This window comes from Heterodontus francisci, chromosome 6 (genome assembly GCF_036365525.1).
Source record: "Heterodontus francisci isolate sHetFra1 chromosome 6, sHetFra1.hap1, whole genome shotgun sequence".
NCBI lineage: Eukaryota > Metazoa > Chordata > Chondrichthyes > Heterodontiformes > Heterodontidae > Heterodontus > Heterodontus francisci.
Genome location: NC_090376.1, coordinates 101,569,227 through 101,588,808, shown reverse-complemented (window position 1 = coordinate 101,588,808; position 19,582 = coordinate 101,569,227).

The following is a 19,582-nucleotide window of genomic DNA, read 5'->3' as shown; positions in this document are numbered from 1 at the left end:
CTCTACCCATGTCTCCGAAATGGCCACTACATCGAGATCCCAGGTACCAACCCATGCTGCAAGCTCACCCACCTTATTCCGGATGTTCCTGGAGTTGAAGTAGACAAACTTTAAACCAGGTTCTTGCTTGCCAGTGCCCTCTTGCGTCCTTGTAACCTTATCCCTGACCTCACTACTCTCAACATCCTGTACACTGGCACTACATTTTAGGTTCCCATTCCCCTGCTGAATTAGTTTAAACCCCCCTGAAGAACACTAGCAAATCTCCCCCCCAGGATATTGGTACCCCTCTGGTTCAGGTGAAGACCATCCTGTTTGTAGAGGTCCCACCTACCCCAGAAAGAGCCCCAATTATCCAGGAAACCAAAACCCTCCCTCCTGCACCATCCCTGCAGCCACGTGTTCAACGCCTCTCTCTCCCTATTCCTCGCTTCGCTATCACGTGGCACGGGCAACAACCCAGAGATAACAACTCTGTTTGTTCTCGCTCTAAGCTTCCACCCTAGCTCCCTGAATTTCTGTCTTAAATCCCCATCTCTCTTCCTACCTATGTAATTGGTGCCTATGTGGACCACGACTTGGGGCTGCTCCCCCTCCCCCTTAAGGATCCCAAAAACACGATCCGAGACATCACGAACCCTGGCACCTGGGAGGCAACACACCAACCGTGAGTCTCTCTCGTTCCCACAGAACCTCCTATCTGTTCCCCTATCTATGGAGTCCCCAATGACTAATGCTCTGCTCCTCTTCCCCCTTCCCTTCTGAGCAACAGGGACAGACTCTGTGCCAGAGACCTGTACCCCATTGCTTACCCCTGGTAAGTCGTCCCCCGCAACAGTATCCAAAACGGTATACCTGTTGTTGAGGGAAATGGCCACAGGGGATCCCTGCACTGCCTGCTGGTTCCCTCTCCTTCCCCTGACGGTAACCCATCTACCTACTTCTTTTACCTGAGGTGTGACTACTTCCCCATAACTCCTCTCAATAACCCCCTCCCGAATGATCCGAAGTTCATCCAGCTCCAGCTCCAGTTCCCAAACGCGGTTCTCGAGGAGCTGGAGTTGGGTGCACTTCCCGCAGATGCAGTCAGCAGGGACACTCTTGGCGACCCTTACCTCCCACATTCTGCAGGAGGAACATACAACTGCCTTAACTTCCATTCCCACTATTCTAAATTCCCAACAAATCTACTGAAAAACCAAAAAAAAAAAGTCAAAACTTGTTAGGTTAGCAATCCAACGGACAGAACTTCTTAAATAAAAAGCTTACCTTATCAACACAACAGGGTCCTTTTTTTTGGTTAGAGGAGGAGGGTGGGTGGGAGACACTACACGTGTAGTGTCTCAGGTACAGCCACCACCCAAATATATAGTTTTTCCTTACCCAGCAGTCCCTGGTCCTCCGAAAACAAAAGGGAATTAACTTTTAAACTTCCACTGAAATTGACTTCCCAGCTGTAAGCTCGCTCTCGCACCTTCGCTACTGTCAAAGCTGCAGTCACCAAAACTAAAAGAAAGAGATTTTAAACCACCCAAATATATAGTTTTTCCTTACCCAGCAGTCCCTGGTCCTCCGAAAACAAAAGGGAATTAACTTTTAAACTTCCACTGAAATTGACTTCCCAGCTGTAAGCTCGCTCTCGCACCTTCGCTACTGTCAAAGCTGCAGTCACCAAAACTAAAAGCGTGAATTTGTTGGGCTAAAAAGGGCATCAGCGCCTGTGGTGCGACGGGTTTCTCGGTGTCCCTTTGTCTCCAGATGCCGTCGTCACATATCTTCATCCCTGCTTCTATCCAGGTCCATTTTTCCTCTTTGGAACATTCACTCTGCATCACTTGTAGGTCTTGTGTCAGATGGGACGCATTCAGTTTACATATTTGCGTCCATGCGTCCGAGGGATCACCTTGCGAGGCAGCTTCCTTGGCTGCCTTGTCGGTTCAGGCATTCCCCTTTTGCCTCCATGGTGTTGTCTTTCGTATGGGCTTTACATTTCAAGATAGATACCTTTTGTGGCAATTGCATCGCCTACAGTAAGTCTCGGACCTCTTTCCCATTTCGAATAGGTGTACCAGCAGCAGTGAGAAATCCCCTTTTGCGCCACAGCTGACCAAAGTCGTGAGCAACTCCAAAAGCATACCGTGAGTCGGTGTACATAATAGCTGTCTTCCCCTCTGCTATTCGACATGCTTCCGACAGGGCTCGCAGTTCGGCTTGTTGGGCCGATGTCCCTGAAGGCAGGCATCCCACTTCCACAACTTCATGTATGGTTGTAACTGCCCATCCTGCTTTCCGTGTACCGTTGTCAACAAAGGATGATCCGTCTGTGAATAGGATTAAATCTGGGTTGAGGAATGCTTCCTCTGCCGCTAGGGTTACCTCCTCTGTTTCTTCCATAATTTCCACACAATCATGTTCTTCTTCCTCCCTCTCTTCAGGCCACGGGAGCATAGTCGCCGGATTTACCGGGTTGGCCCGGACGATGTGGAGATTGGGAGCCTCTAGGACTGTTGTCCATCGGGTCCATCTGGCTGCTGTCACTTGGGATACTCTGTTCATATATAGCAATGTGTGGACTGTGCGCGGACACTTAACGGTTAACTTTTGATCTAATACCAGACCTGCAGTAGCCAATACTGCTTTGCATGTAGCTTCCATGGCTCTTAAACAACTGCCCCATCCTAGAGCGATGGTGTCCAGTCTTTTCGAACAGTATCCAATAGGTCTCTGTTTGTCCCCGTGCTCCTGCGTCAGTATGGCAGTCATATATCCCTCTTTTTCGTGTACAAACAGGGCAAACGGTTTCCCGTTGTCGGGGTTTCCCAGGGCTGGCGCTGAGCACAAAGCCCTCTTTAAGATTTCAAAAGCTTCTTGTTGTTCTTTGGTTAGGGTAACTGATTCTTTAGAGGCCCGCTTTCCCTTCAAGAGATCGTTAATGGTTGAGCCAGCTGTGTGTAGGAGTCGATCCAGTTTCTGTTGAAGTTACACAAACCCAAAAAGGACCTAAGCTCCTGGATAGTGGTGGGCAGTTTGGCAGCTCGAATGGCGGCGGTCCTGTCCTGGGTGAGTTCCCTCTTTCCTTTGGAAATCTTTTGTCCCAGGTACACGACCTCTCCTTCTGCTATCTGTGCTTTGTCGATACTGGCTTTGTGTCCTCTCTGATGAAGGTGGTCCAGCAGGGTACGCAGATCTTGTTCGTGCTGTTCTTCTGTCTCAGAGGCTAACAGAATGTCGTCCATGTACTGGATGACCGTAGAGTACATGGAAGGTAACTCCCGCAAATGGTTTTGTCGGGCCATATGAAATACCGTGTGGCTGTTGTGGAAACCCTGCAGCAGGCGAGTCCAGGTGTACTGTTGTTGTTGTACAGTAAAGGCGAATCACGGTTGGACTTCGGGTGCCAGTGGCACCGACCAAAATCCGTTGGCCATATCGATAACAGAGAACCATTCATGTTCCAGCTTCAGGGCATTAAATACCGTAGAGGGGTCAGCTACCAGAGGGGCCTTTTGATCAATACGCTGGTTAGCCTTTCTATAGTCGACAGTAAGCCGCCAGGTCCTGTTAGGTTTCTGTACTGGCCACACAGGGCTGTTTGAGGTACTGTGTGTTTTAACCAGCACGCCTCGCTCCTCTAGCTGTCTAATTACGGGTAGGATTCCTGCAATAGATGTTTGACTGATGGGGTATGGCTTAGTACAGGGCGGAGTGGATCCCGTAGACGTTGCCGGTTCCATTTGAAGTAGCCCACAATCGTTCTTATCCTGGGCCCATATTGGGTGCTCCCTCAGCTGCTCTTTCTTCAAACTTCTGATAGACCAAGTTACCTGGCCGCCTTCGAAATGCAACGAGGAGTTCAGCTGAGTGAGAACATCCATACCGAGGAGTGCTTGGTCCACCGGACCTACCCAAACCGGTGTTATCAATTCGTGCGGATCAAGACCGATGCGTACGGGCTGGGTCCTCTTAATTACCAACCCCTTTCCCCCAGCTGCGTAAGCTCTTTTAGTCTTACCATCCATCGGTAGGGAGTTTCCGTATTGTTGAGGTAGACACGTTAATTCGGCTCCGGTATCCAATAAGAAGTCAATGTCTTGATCGCCCACCCTCGCAGTTACATACCATCATCATCTTTTCTATTTTCTACTAGCACTAGGAGAGGCGCCGAAAAGGCGAGGGAGGTCTCCTCTAGTTTTTTGTTGCATCGATTAAGGAGGACATCTCCTTCTGTTGCTGGGGCGTCAACCGTTTGAACTTCTCAAAGAGGTCGTTGGTATCAGTGGAGGGAGCTGGTTTGGGTGCCGGGTTGCGTCCTTGGCGTCCTCTTCCTCGTCCTCTCACTCTACATGCCTTAGCCCAATGGTCTTCCTTCCCGCAGTAGTAATGGGGCCGGGTCGCCTAACTTGCTCTTTGTCAGGCTCTTTTGGTACTGGATCCGTCTGCACGGCTCGAAGCTTGACTCCCATATCCCTGTCCAGCTGAGCGCATCTGTCTATTAACTCTGAGTATTTCACTCTTACTGCGTTCCACTCCGGTAGGGTGGCCTTCAGTCTTTTAGACGGTTCTGGCTTTAGTCCATCAACAAAAGCGGTTTTTAAGGGTCCAAAACTGGTGTTGTCCAACTCCTCTGGAGTAGGGTCTACTATCCCTGAGTGTTCCACCCAGGTGGACCTGAACCTCTCTTCATACTCCTGCACTTCCTCGGAGTTCTTCTGCTGACAGGCTGCAACTTTGCCCCAGTCCGTTTTTGCAGGACAAAACTCTCGCAACCACTTGTTAATCAAGTCCATCCGGCGTCTAGTAGCTGACCACCTTCACCCAAAGCAATCTGGACCTCTTTCCTTAGCTTTCGGCTCGCTCGCCCAGGCACCATTATGGTCAGAATCTGTACCCCGTCCCATGGATGGAGATCGTAAATTCCCTTCAATCGTTCCAGCTGCTCCCACGTTTTCAGACCCCCTTTCTTCGGGTCGGGCAATCTTGTGGACCACTTGTCGATTTTCTCAGGGGAAGCCGGGACGTGTGTCCAGTACGTGTTGTGCTTGGCCGTGGTGACCTCGCTACCGTTCACAGTCTTCTTTTCCGTCTTGACCTTAACGCGTTTCTGTTTAAGGGGAGCTAGTCGCGGAAACAGTAACCCATCATCATTGTCACTTTCTTCACTGGAAGACTAGGCTAGACCTGCTTCACGCAGTTGCATCTTCCGTTGTTCCGTTTGCAACGACTTCAAACTTGGATACAAGTTAGTTGGAGGTGGTCGGCGGGGTTCGCAGAGCTGTCCCAGTTCCTTCGGTTGGGTCGTCTGCTGGTCCTGTACTTGTTTTTTAAGCTCTTTAATTTCAGCCTCTAGCTTTTCCTTTGCAAGCTTTTCAATTTTCAGTTGTTCGCAGACCGCCTTCAATTGATCCTTTGCACTCGTTAGGTCGCGATCACATTGGGCTTGTCGCATAATCTCATTGCGCTGCCGAATCTGGCCCATTAAGGCTAGGGACCATTGGGTCCGTTCTTTATCCTTTAAACGGGTTGTTTTTCCCCAAACTCTCTTTATATCTTCCAGGGACCACTGTCCCGTGGAGGTGCCATATTTTTGCCCAATTTCGGTGTATGCTTTAGCCAGATTAAACTGTTGCTCTACATATTCTTTCAACTGCCGAAGTATTTCATCTTCGGGAACGTCAGGTGGGGCCCGCCCACCTTTGACGGTAGTTGGTAACTGTCGGTTGCCTTCGCCTGTCATCTTATCCATTCAGGTAGGGAAGTAGGTCTCGAGCCATCAGGCTTTTCGCCAAGTAGGTATTTCGTCAAATACCGCCAAGTTAGACGTCTAGAAAGGGGGTCTTGAGGTGCATAAGGAAGGGTATTTCCGTCAAATACCGCCAAGTTCGGGATTGCGTGGCAGGGAACCGAAATTTAGACAACGACCAAGGACTTTTAACATAAAGAGGAGTCCTTACCTCTGGGGGCGCCGATAGGTCCGATGTCTGTGGCTTCAGTTTTTATCCTCCACCGATCCTGCTGACTACGCCAAGTTGTTGGATCCCATTAGTTACACAAAGAGAGACGAAGTTCGACTGTAGCTTTAAGAAACTTTATTGCAGTACTTCTTGGTTACATCATCAGCAAAGCAAACAACAACAACAGCTGGGCTCTTCTCTCCTCTCCTCTCCTCTCCTGCCTGAGCAGGGAAATCAAGCCTTTCTTATAGTTCTTCATACAAATCAGTGACACCCCCTTTATTTTCCCAATTGGTTTACAAACTCTGCAGTTTCTTGGTGTCATGGCCTGATTGGGGTACTGCCTTGTCACCTTCCCCTCTAGCAGTTTCTCATCCCCCCTATCTCCTTGGACCATTAGGCTGATTGCTATACAATGGGCTACTATGAAGCAGCTGCAGCTGTCCTGTTAGTTTTTGCTTGTCAGTCTACTTCTACTGATAAGCTGTCTGTGTAGCCCTGAAACTATGAAGTAAATTCTGATAAGCTGTCTCTGCAGCTCTGAGGTTAGTTTGTTCGTAGTACATGCTTGATTAATTATTTCACCTTAAATGTCCCCATCTTATTCCCTATCTTTAAAAAAGCATGTGCTATTCTGTTCTGTGTGTAGTTAATAAGTGTTATAATAAGTCTAAGTTAAGTTTATACTATTAAGGTTAACTGACCTGTTAAGTTGAGAAAACTGGAAATTTCATTTGTGGCCACAATGAACTTTCAAATTTATTATGTTAAGTTTTGAGGGAGTCTTTAATTCCGGATATAAGACTCGCTCATATAACATTGGCAGTTTTGATTTTTAAATATTTATTGCAGTGAATTGGAATTTGGAATCATCTTTGTTGTATAAAATAAAATCCTTGGATTAGAAACCTCTCACAAAAAATGCTTAAAGTTTGGAAACAATTGGAGTTTAATGTAAAATGCTGTCTTTCCTGATGGAGATGCTTTCCTTTGAAGTTGATAATGTTCCTAATGATTTTGTTGTTTTCATCCCATCAGGATACCAATAAAATTGAATTAAAAAACTGTTTAAAATGGAGTGCAGTTCTTTTCGATCAGAAAAAAAAGGTTACGTAAAGTGACGCAGCTGAGAAGGTTTTGCTCCGCCCCCTTGGAGGCAAGCAAATTAATTAACCCCGCTGCAGCTACTGTTTTTCCATTTAATCCGCCATGAAATTTTTGCATTGCTGAGAGTAAAATTTATATATATTAGACATTATTAAATTTTAAATTTCTAAATTTACAGATATAATTGGACAAATTAACCCATTGCGCTCAGGGGCTGAGCCACAATAGATTCTTTCTGTTGTTTTAAGCAGGTGACGGTAGGTTCCAAGTTCCACATGAGAACTGATGCCACAGCAAGAGATCCAGCAGCTTTAAGAATCTAAGAATTTAATTGCAGACATCAAATGTCACAGCATCTTTATCAATGAGACAAAATGCCTAGAAGGAGAGCACTTCTGTCTTTAATGTAAAAAGATGCAATACCACCAAGTCTAGGCATAAGAAATTGGAATCAATAAACAAAATTTAATTGATATGAGTGGATATTTAAAGCAGTCAAAAGGAAATTTATCTGACATTTAAGAGGACAATCAAAGTTTAGAAAACAAAAATAACAAAAACAGTCTAAGTGGTTTACTGTGTTGGACATTAGCAATGGGTTCTGGTCCATACTGCTGGCACAAGAGTGTCAATATAAATTTGCGTTTATGTTCCAGGGACAACAGTATACCTGGACGTGTCTCTACCAGGGATTTCATAATAGTCCATAGATATTCTGCCACAGGTTGGCACAGAGTAAGGAGGAGCTCCTTCAACTCCTCTGGAAGGTCAGAGTGAAAATTAACACTAAAAAGGCAGCCTCTTTATATGATCTCCTAAAAAAAAACTACTACATACCTGGTGGACAATTTAATCTACCAGGGCAAACCCCATGAATATCATGTTTTGACAGCGAAGGCCCTTAAGGGACCTTTTGTATCAAAATCATTGGGGAGTGTATAAGGGAAGGAGCCAGCAATAAAACCAGCAATCAAAGTTTTTGTTGACGGTTCCTCTACAGTGGAGGACGGGATTAGGCTGACAGGGTGTGGATTACGCGTACAGGAAGATGAAAGTCACAGACTCAGGGACAAACGTCTGGTGTGTTTTAGCTAACTGATCCTGACGAGAAGCTTATTTTGAGCTCACAAGATGCGAACTAGACACCGAAATACAAAGGGGAAGTTATGCAGATTACGGGCCAGGGGTCAGTCACGGGCCAGGGGTCCATTGTGTAGGTTAGTTAAGGATTCGGGGAATCCTCACGGGCCAAGCATCCGTTTTGAGGGGGTACTTAGAGGACACGGGTCAGGGATCTGTAGGAGTGCAGCATTGGGAGGATGCTCGTACTCACCAGGCTAAGAGAGCCCTTAAACTTCTCCTTGTCATATGTTTGTATTCCGGTGTCTGATGCCTGGGAGTTTGACATAATTGGGAAAGGGGTCAATCTTCCCATCCCAAATTAAATTAGGCACAACGAAATTGACGTAGTTGGCAGGATTAATGTCACGGAAGAAATTAAACAGAGTTTAGGAAGGTATTTTGAAAAATATGAAACTAACATTAGACTTTTACCTGAGGACTTGCAATGGATCAAGAAACAGTTAGCTAAAACCCACCAGACATTTGTCAAAGCCATTCAGAAAGCCGAGGAAACTGGGCAAAAGATTGAAACGATTAGAGTATCGAACTGGTGGGATGATGTTTTGAATTGGGATACCAAAATACAGATACATCCATGGATAAGAAACCTTGGAAAGCTGAAATGGAAGGGAAGTTGGAAATGGATTGGTATGTGCCAAAATGCGAACGAATGATAGATATAAGCAATATAACACGGCATGGAATTGAATATCTGCTATCACGAGGTGGGGTATGATCAGGGCTCCTTTATGATCCAATTTGCTAACGCTTAATGGATCAAAGGGGGGACAGTAGCCGGATGGCTAACAGCTAAGCATCTGCAAAGCATGTAGGGAAAAATAGCCATCCTTACACAAGGACAAGGATATGAAACAGCTACAATGCAGTTTAACGAACCCAGCCTGCTGAATCGGCAGTATGTGATAAGATGTGCTCTGAATGAGACTGTGAGCAGTTGCAAAGGTTGCTAGACAAGGATAGGTAAGAAGGACAAGGCCAGTAGATGTATTTTGTTTTGCTTTGCAACTAGCACTGACTCCAAGTCATGGGTGTATGCGACTATGAACGTTCTCGATGCTAAGAGCAGCTGGATAAAAAGGGGAGGCTAGGAACCTCCGAAGAAGAAGACCTGCAGGATCAACCATCGCGGAAGGGAACCCTGAGTCTTGTGATTTATTGGGAGGGAGACTGATCACCTCGCCTCGCAATGGGTAGTATTTAATTCCAAGCCGTGAGTCTTGTGATTTATTGTAACAAGTAACAAATAGTTTAACCAGTGAAATAATGAGTAGCTTAATAAGTGATTTAAGTATCGATAAAAGTGTTTACAAAGTATCTCGTGTAGGTGTCTTTTATCCGCTACGTCAGTTAACACCCTAGTTTGAGGATCAACAGAACCATACAATTGCATGAATTTGTCTGGATGTGACAGTTCCCAAAGAAAATAAATTCACACAACCATTCGGATAAGGAGGAGGTGAGAAACAAGCCCACAACGATAAATCTGAAGGTGAAGACTGATACTGGAGCGCAGAGTAACATCATCCCGCTCAGACTATACCAGAAGATCTTTCCTGAAAATTTGGAGGAAAATGGTTATCCAAGAATAGGTACTCTGAAACCAAACAACATCCTGCTAACAGTTTATGGGGTAACTGAGATTTGACAGCTAGGAACAACCCTAACCAAAGGGACACTCAAAGGAAAAGATGTTGATTGTATGTTCTACGTCACTGAAACAGATGGTCCAGTTGTGAAGAGCTGCAGGTTATCTCAGTAAACCATGAGATGAAGGAGGTGACTCTGAGGGTTGAAGACCGTACACCCATTGAAAAGTGCCCTCCGATCAGAAGCAATGAAGATCTGGTACAAATGTACCCAGACTGTTTTGATGAGACGGTTGGATGCTTTGAAGGTTTTGAGTATCACATCACTATTGACCCAGCGATAAAGCCAGTGATTAATACCCCAGTAAAGTACCAGTAGAACTAAAAGGAAAGTTTGAAAGAGAGCTTCAAGAAATGGAAAAAAAGAAGCTGATTGCCAGAGTCACAGAGCCTACAGATTGTATAAATTCTATTGCGGTGAGCGACAAGCCAAATGGATGGCTAAGAATTTGCCTAGACACCAAAGATCTTAACCAAGCAATAAAGAGGGATCACTACCCTATACCCACACAAGAAGAAATCACATCGGCACTGGCAGGAGCAAAAGTATTCGGCAAGCTTGATGCCAGAAATGACTACTGGAATGTAAAGCTATATGTAGAATCTTCATTGTTGACAATGTTCAACACACCCTTTGGATGGTACAAATTCCTGCGTCTACCTTTTGGCCTGCATCAATATCGGCGACCACGCTCTGGAAGTGGTTCAAGAGTTCACCTATCTAGGCTCAGCTATCACGAGTAACCTGTCTCTCGATGCAGGAATCAACAAGCGCATGGGAAATGCTTCCACTGCTATGTCCAGACTGGCCAAGAGAGTGTGGGAAAATGGCGCACTGACACGGAACACAAAAGTCCGCGTGTATCAAGCCTGTGTCCTCAGTACCTTGCTCTACGGCAGCGAGGCCTGGATAACGTATGTCAGCCAAGAGCGACATCTCAATTCATTCCATCTTCGCTGCCTCCGGAGAATCCTTGGCATCAGGTGGCAGGACCGTATCTCCAACACAAAAGTCCTCGAGGCGGCCAACATCCCCAGCTTATACACCCTACTGAGTCAGCGGCGCTTGAGATGGCTTGGCCATCTGAGCCGCATGGAAGATGGCAGGATCCCCAAGGACACATTGTACAGCGAGCTCGCCACTAGTATCAGACCCTCCGGCTGTCCATGTCTCCGCTTTAAAGGCGTCTGCAAACGCGACATGAAGTCCTGTGACATTGATCACAAGTCGTGGGAGTCAGTTGCCAGCGATCGCCAGAGCTGGCGGGCAGCCATAAAGGCGGGGCTAAAGTGTGGCGAGTCTAAGAGACTTAGCAGTTGGCAGGAAAAAAGACAGAAGCGCAAGGGGAGCGCCAACTGTGTAACAGCCCCGACAACCAATTTTATCTGCAGCACCTGTGGAAGAGTCTGTCACTCTAGTATTGGCCTTTATAGCCACTCCAGGCGCTGCTCCACAAACCACTGACCACCTCCAGGCGCTTATCCATTGTCTCCTGAGACAGGGAGGCCAAAGAAGAAGAAGACCTTTTGGCCTCAAAGTGAGCCAGGATGTGTTCCAACAGAAAGTAGACAAGACATACAGGGGATGCGAAGGAGTAGTCAGCATGGCAGATGATATCCAGATATATGGTGTCGATGACAACCATCTACATGAAGCCATGGAGAGAGCCAGAAAAGCTGGGATTAAGCTAAACGCAGACAAATGCATTGTGAAAGTGACAGAATGCCAGTTCTTTGGAATGGTGTACACACCTGACGGAGTCATGCCAAGTCCTGAAAGAATCTCAGGCATCTCTGGTGTGAGAGAGAGTTGAGAAGTTTCCTTGGTTTGATACAATACATGAGCTCCTTTATTCCGCACATGTCGGAACGCATAGCAAACCTGCGGGAGCTGATGAAAGAAGATGTAGAGTGCCAGTGGTCAGAGTCACATGACAGGAGTTTCAACAAACTCAAAAAGGTAGTATACAAGGAGACAAGTCTGTCATACTACGACAGAAAGAAACTTGTCACTCTGCAAGTAGATGCTTCCACAAAAGGACTGGGAGCAGCCCTGGTACAAGAGGGAAAGCCAATATCACTTGCATCCAAAGCTCTAACCTCAGCTGAGACAAGATATACCAACATAGAAAAAGAGCTTTTGGCAGTCATGTATGGATGTGAGAAGTTCCACATATATCTCTTTGGGAGGAAGTTCACAGTGGAGAGTGATCATCATCCACTGGAGCAGATTTACAAGAAAAATCTATGTACAGCACCAGCAAGACTGCAAATGTTACTCTTGAGGCTTCAGAGTTATGATTTCACTCTGAAATGTAAGCCAGGAAGAGAAATGGTGCTGGCAGATACCCTATCCTGGTTGTCGCCACAGGAGAAACACGAGATAGAAGATCTAGGTATAAAGATTAAAAGCAAAATACTGCGGATGCTGGAAATCTGAAACAAAAACAAGAAATGCTGGATTCACTCAGCAGGTCTGGCAGCATCTGTGGAAAGAGAAGCAGAGTTAACGTTTCGGGTCAGTGACCCTTCTTCGGAACTGACAAATATTAGAAAAGTCACAGATTATAAACAAGTGAGGTGGGGGTTGGGCAAGAGATAACAAAGGAGAAGGTGCAGATTGGACCAGGCCACATAGCTGACCAAAAGGTCACGGAGCAAAGGCAAACAATATGTTAATGGTGTGTTGAAAGACAAAGCATTAGTACAGATTAGGTGTGAATATACTGAATATTGAACATCAGCAAGTGCAAACCTGAAGAAAAACAACCTGAAAAAAACAGTGGGTGAGCAAACTGAACAAACTAAGATGAACTGAAATAAATACAAAAAAAGATTGTAAAAAATGTAAAAAGGAATGCCAAAAAAAAGGAAGAAAAAATAACTAAAAATGACTAAAAATGAAAGTAAAGTGGGGGGCTGTCATGCTCTGAAATTATTGAACTCAATGTTCAGACCGGCAGGCTGTAGTGTGCCTAATCGGTAGATGAGATGCTGTTCCTCGAGCTTGCGTTGATGTTCACTGGAACACTGCAGCAATCCCAGGACAGAGATGTGAGCATGAGAGCAGGGGGGAGTGTTGAAATGGCAAGCAACCAGAAGCTCAGGGTCCTGCTTGCGGACTGAGCGGAGATGTTCCGCAAAGCGGTCACCCAGTCTGCGCTTGGTCTCCCCAATGTAGAGGAGACCACACTGTGAGCAGCGAATACAGTATACTACATTGAAAGAAGTACAAGTAAATCGCTGCTTCACCTGAAAGGAGTGTTTGGGGCCTGGGATAGTGAGGAGAGAGGAGGTAAAGGGGCAGGTATTACACCTCCTGCGATTGCAAGGGAAGGTGCCCTAGGTATAAAGATTCATCACCTCGAGAACGCAACACCACCGAAACCTAGTCAAATTAGAGATGAGACCAGCAAAGATGAAGAGTTACAGATGCTATCTCAGCAAGTGATCCAGGGATGGCCTGATAAGATACTACACACACAGCCAGCAATACGGCAGTACTGGTCTATCAGAGATGACATTTCACTAGAAGATGTTGTTCTGCTGGCCGGATCCAGAATAATCATACCCAAAACAATGCAGGAAGAACTTCTCCAAAAGATACATGAAGGCCACATGGGAGTGGAGAAGTGTAAGCTCAGAGCCAGATCAGCTGTGTACTGGATAGGCATATAGAAAGACATCGAAAATATGGTGTCTACATGCAATGTATGTCAGAAGTACAGAAACACACAGAAAAAGAGGAGATGATAGCTACTAAAGTACCACCCAGAATATGGCATACTAAAGGAGTCGATTTATTCACATATAATCAAGGATGGTATCTCATAGTCACAGACTACTACTCAAAATACCCTTTTATCCGAAAGGTGAAAGACTTGAGAGTCACAACAATAATCTCAGCAGTACGAGTTCTGTTCGCTGAGCAAGGGATTCCTGAAAGGTTAATATGTGACAATGGCACCCAATTTATATCCAGAGAATTTAAGGAATTCGCTGACCAGTATGGGTTCAACACCATCACCTCATCACCACACTACCCACAGGGACATGGATTTATAGAAAGACACGTCCAGACGGTCAAAAGAACACTTGTGAAATGCCAAGAGATGAAGGAAGGCCCAAACTTGGTCTTATTAACACTCCGATCCACACCTCTCAAGGCTGACAATGAAATCATCTGCACAGCTGTTAAATGGAAGGAAATATAAGACAACTCTGCCAAACAAAATACATCCTTCAAGTGACCAGGAGGAAGTGAGACAACAACTCAGTGAAGCACAAGTAAGAGAGCAACACTTACAACTAGTATGCTAAATCCCTAACCGAGCTGTTGAAAGGACAAACTGTACATGTACAGGATCCAATCATGAAAACCTGGAGCCCAGCAAAAGTTCTTAGTGAAGCTCAGACCACCAAGGTCATATATCACCGAGACAGAAACCTGCAACCAAATGAGAAGGAACAGAATCCATATTCAATGTACACCTGAGCTGGAACAATAGAAAAGACCATCAATAACACCTGAAACATCATTAAACCTCAAAGTGAGATTTTCCAGTTTGCCTCCAGGACCCCGCAGGTGGCAGGGGCCAGTTTACATGCCTGGAGGTGGCCTGCTATCTGCTGGCCAGGACGTCAGTGCTCCAGGTAGGCTTAGAAGCCCGCCCTGCCTGCCTAGTTGCAGGACAACAGCCACAGGCAGCTCTGTAGAGGGGATCCTCTCTCATAATGGTTGTCCAGCTGCAAGATCCATTTTTTAATTTAAGTTTAAAATAGGTTGTAGAGAGGGCAACTCCATTTTGCAACACTTTCTCACACACTTACCCTCTACTGCAGCCTGCTGCTCCTTTCTGATTGTCCCTGTAGCTTCAAGAGCCTGTCTGCTGTAATTAATTGAATGACAACCCCTCTCCAGACCAATTAAGGGGGCGCACCATGAAAATTAGAACCACTGATTATTCCCCAGGGATAGAATGGGACCCAGAAATGGGCTCAACCTTTGTTTCCCACCTCCAGATGGAAAATCCTGCCCATTAACTCTGTTTCTCTCTCGGCAGATGCAGCCAAACCTGCTGAGTACTTCCAACATTTTCTGTTTTATTTGTGTCCTGAATTTTACCAGGCCATTTAGTTCAGAGGAGGCGGGCGTGGGAGGGTGGGGTGGGTGTTGAGTAGGGGGGAGGACCATAAAGTGGGAACGGACCGTGTGGACTGGAAGTCTGACGTCTTCACGTCGCTTCTGGACTTTACCAAGAGCAGGAAGTAGGGAGGGTGGATTTCTGACATCGAGGCAGCGGGACACCAACTGAGGTATGAAAAAGGCCAATTAACTGAAATTTTACCAGCAGTTTGGATTTTATCAGTGGTGCATGTGGACCACGGGCTTCGGAGCCCCACCTAGTGAAACAAAGTGGAAACGAAGCCATCAGGAGAGCCAGCATGTGGTGCCAGGAAGAGCGGTGTGCAAAGGTCACTGACAGATATTGGCAGAAGGGGGAAGAAGTTGCCAGGAATGTGAGGCTGTGTGGCCTGGGTCACATAGGGGCAGTGGCATTTGCCCCAAGGATAGGACTCATGGGCAGTTTTGGGAGTTGCGGGAGGGCATCCTAGAAGGTGGGAGGGCATCCTAAATGGTAGAAGGCCTGGGCGGCACAGTAGCCCAGTGGTTAGCACCGCAGCCTCACAGCTCCAGCGACCCGGATTCAATTCTGGGTACTGCCTGTGTGGAGTTTGCAAGTTCTCCCTGTGTCTGCGTGGGTTTCCTCCGGGTGCTCCGGTTTCCTCCCACATGCCAAAGACTTGCAGGTTGATAGGTAAATTGGCCATTATAAATTGCCCCTAGTATAGGTAGGTGGTAGGGAAATATAGGGACAGGTGGGAATGTGGTAGAAATATGGAACTAGTGTAGGATTAGTATAGATGGGTGGTTGATGGTCAGCACAGACTCGGTGGGCCGAAGAGCCTGTTTCAGTGCTGTATCTCTAAATAAATAAATAAATAAATATAAATATTTCCGAGAGAGGTAACCTGCCATGGTTCTCATTGACCCAGGTCTAATGGCCTCCACTGAGAAGGAGGGGCAGCTCAGAGGGAGGTGTATCACCAACCTCACAACCATCAAGATGGCCACCCTTGGGGTGGGCATGACACAGCAGGGTGCAGAGGGGCACACCAACTGCCACGTGCACGCAGATTAGCCTATTCCCAGGAGAGAGTCTATCGCCCGAGGCTGAACTTTCTCCAAATGTCCGAACAGCAGAGAATGTCAGAGAAGACTGCAGCTCTCCCCAGAGACTGTCACTGATCTCTGCTCGTACTGCAGAATGAGCTGAGACCCACTGGGGTTTGGTGGACCCCTAATGCCAGTAGCCCTGAAGGTCAATGTGTCTCTCAATTTCTACACCTCCGGCTCCTTCCAAGGATCCACTGGGGGCATGTGAAATTTCCCAGTCTGCAGCCCATCAGTGCCTCAAGGAGATGACCAATTCCCTGTTCAAGAGGGCCGATGACCATGTGTGATACTGCACTGATCCGGAAAGTCAGGCAAAGAGAACCATTGAGTGCGAAACCATCGCTGGATTCCCCCAGGTACAAGGTGTCATCAACTGCATGCATGTGGCCATCAAGGCTCCCTTGGTCAAACCATCAGCCTTCATCAACAGGAAGGGCTTCCGTTTGCCCAACTGGTCTGTGACCACCACAAATGGATCCTTCAGTTGTGTGCACGGTTCTGGGGAAGTAGCCACAACACATAGTACTGTGCCAGTCCCAGGTCCCACAGCTTTTCAGCCCCCTGCGTGCCATCAGGGATGGATATTTAGAGACAAAGGCTACCCACTAAAGACATGACTACTCACGCCTATAAGGAACACACTCAGGGATGTAGAGAACAGGTTCAAAACGTGTCACAGGCCAACTAAAGTGACCATTGATCAGGCTATTGGCTTTTTGAAAATGCTATTCAGGTGCCTTGACTGATCCGGTGGAGCCCTTCAGTATGCCCCAGCAGGGGTCTCGCAAATCGTGGTGGTCGGCTGTGCACTACACACTCTGGTGCTGCAGAGTGGGGGGAGATATTGAACAATGAAGACATCAGCGATCACCATGCCTCCTCTGACAATGATGATGTAGAGGAACCAGCTGATCAGGTGATGCAAGATGAGGAACCCCTTGGACCACAGACAAGGCAAAATGAGATACACGCAGGGGAGGCTGATGCCCTAATACATTGCCATTTCTTGTGACTCTTGTTGCCTTTCAGAAAGCTTCCAATAAAGTCTTATCTGTAATCAGCCCTGATGTCATCCTCTTCATTTTGCACTCCATCGCCCAGGTGCACAGTACACTGTGGCAAAGTTGAGGAGCTGAATGGACACGTCGACTCCACTGCTTCAAGCCCCTTGAGGGAGGAAGGGTGTATATGTGATCTCACAAGACAGCAAGAATTAGAATGAGAAGCAGGAGGATTGAATGAAAGATTTATAGAGGGGCACACCATAGAGGAAACTTAACATCTAGATATTTAAATCACCCATGATCCCCAAGTGCTCTTCTTGATTCTCTAACTATGAGGTACCACCCTTGCGCTTGCAGCTGAGGTGGAGGCAGGCTGCTGATCGGGCTGCCCCATGGCTTGGGATGACATTGGTAGCTGTCTTCTGGCTGCTGGAGGCCTGGAGGACATCAGCATGCTAACAAGCTCCTGCACAGGTGCAGGACCCTCTTCTATCGTCGTGGCTTTTTGAGGCGATGGAGCCACTGGCAGAGGGGCTGTGGAGCCCCTGTCCACTCCAGGAGCACCCTGAGAAGTGTCCCCAGAAGCGGAAGACAGCTACTCCTCCTCCCTCGCAAGGCACACTTGTACCTCCCTGCTGACCTAAATAGGATAAGGAACTGGTGGAGAATCCAGGTACCACGTTCCCTCTCTCGCCTTGCCGCTGCTGCATTGAGCTCATGGACAGGCGATGGCAATGCAGATCTGCGCACATCTCTGGTATCCACTGACTGGTCTGCTGGAGCTGGCTCTCCATGAGTGTCACCAATCTCTTGATGGAGGAAACTGAGTGCACACAGCAGAATCATGGCAGCACTTATGGCCTGGCTGGACCCCTCCATCTTCCGCGCATGGGTGTGCATAGCCTCTGGATGCTCCACTAGATATTCCATCACCTCTCACTGTAGCTGCAGCAGTTGCCATGGCGTGGCTGACTCCAAAGGTGTGTCATTAGCCTGTGTTCACCATGGGCCTGACCACCCACAGTCCTATGACTGTCAGTGGCCTCAGCTGTCACAGTCTCTGTCAGCTGCTCAGGTGTGCTCACCAGCTTGTGACCCTGAACCTAATCACGCACATATCCCCACCGACGTGAGAGTATCTGCACTGGTGGAGGGTGTGAGGGAATGCTGTGGTGCTGCAACCTCTGAGGATCCCTCCTCCTCCTGAGAAGTGGCCGGCTTGCGTAGTCTCAACATATTCCGGCCTTGGCTTGACCCTGAGCTCCATGACAGAGCATAAACAAGTAAGGGTTAAGGAGTTCCCATTTCCTCATTCCAGCCATACTTGCTTTGAAGCTCCAAGCGTCCAGCGCTGGTCACATGGGCAGTACACCTTGTATGTATGTCAGATGCACCTTTGTGCACCACACTTGTTGACTCTCCCTCTTTGCTTGGCACCCCTGTCTCGCCATCAGTGATTGCATGGCTGGCTTTGTGGCCGACCAACTCCAAGGCCTCCTCGTCCATGGTGGTGAGGATGTGAAGATATGGAACTCCTCCACTGGTCTTGGCCCTCTCTTTGATGTTGTGTGTCATCTTTTCCAGGAAGCACAAAAAGGAAGACTGTTATGTTATACATGGAGAGAAGCCCAGCACCTATGCTGGTGTGGGCTCAGCAGCCCATGATGGGGGCACATGGATGCAAGCTGCTTACAGCCACTCTCAAGGGACCTTGTGGTGGTCAGGATAGACAAATGGGTGTCTCTCACTGAAATGCAGCCATGCCTCTGACAGGATATGCTGCCACCTCACCCCCTTGCCATTGATTGGGTGGTCACTCCCTTGACACCAAGCAAACCCTCTCGCGTTACTACATAACAGCCCCAAAGGGAAAAGAGATTTGGAGTACTCATATTGGAGGACCAAATGAGGTCACTGACGCTGTTTGGACATTGGATCCAGGTTCTTTGGGTGACCCCACGGCTACTGACTTCCATTACAATCTACATTCAGGCTTGCTTGGTCAGGCAGGGCCCCCTCCCTCTCCCGTCACTTAGAAAGAGGACCTCCCGCCTTGCCCTTGCAGCCTGGAGGAGAACCTGCAGGGAGGCATCACTGAATTGTGGGGCCACCCAAGGTCTTCCCTCTGCCATTGTTGGTGTTGCCTTCCAGTGAGCTTTGTGGTAGCTTTCAGCCTCCAGTGAGGGAGCTGCAGCAACAGAATGTCTCAAGGCAGCAGTTGCAGGAGAAGTCAGGGCAGCAGGAACAAGACAACCCAAGGCAGAATAACAGAACAACTCAGGGCAGCAGGAACAGGACAACTCGGGGCAGTAGGAACAGGAAGATGTCCTTTGCTCAGGCAGCAATGAATGCAGGGCTGGCAGCCCTTTAAATATGGTGCCAGCACCTGCCGCAGCGTTAACTGATGCCAATGGAAGCAGTTTCTCCCTATCTACTCTGTCTGGTCGCGACATGTATGAGCAGTGGCTCAGGCGGCTCAGGTTCTCAAAGCAG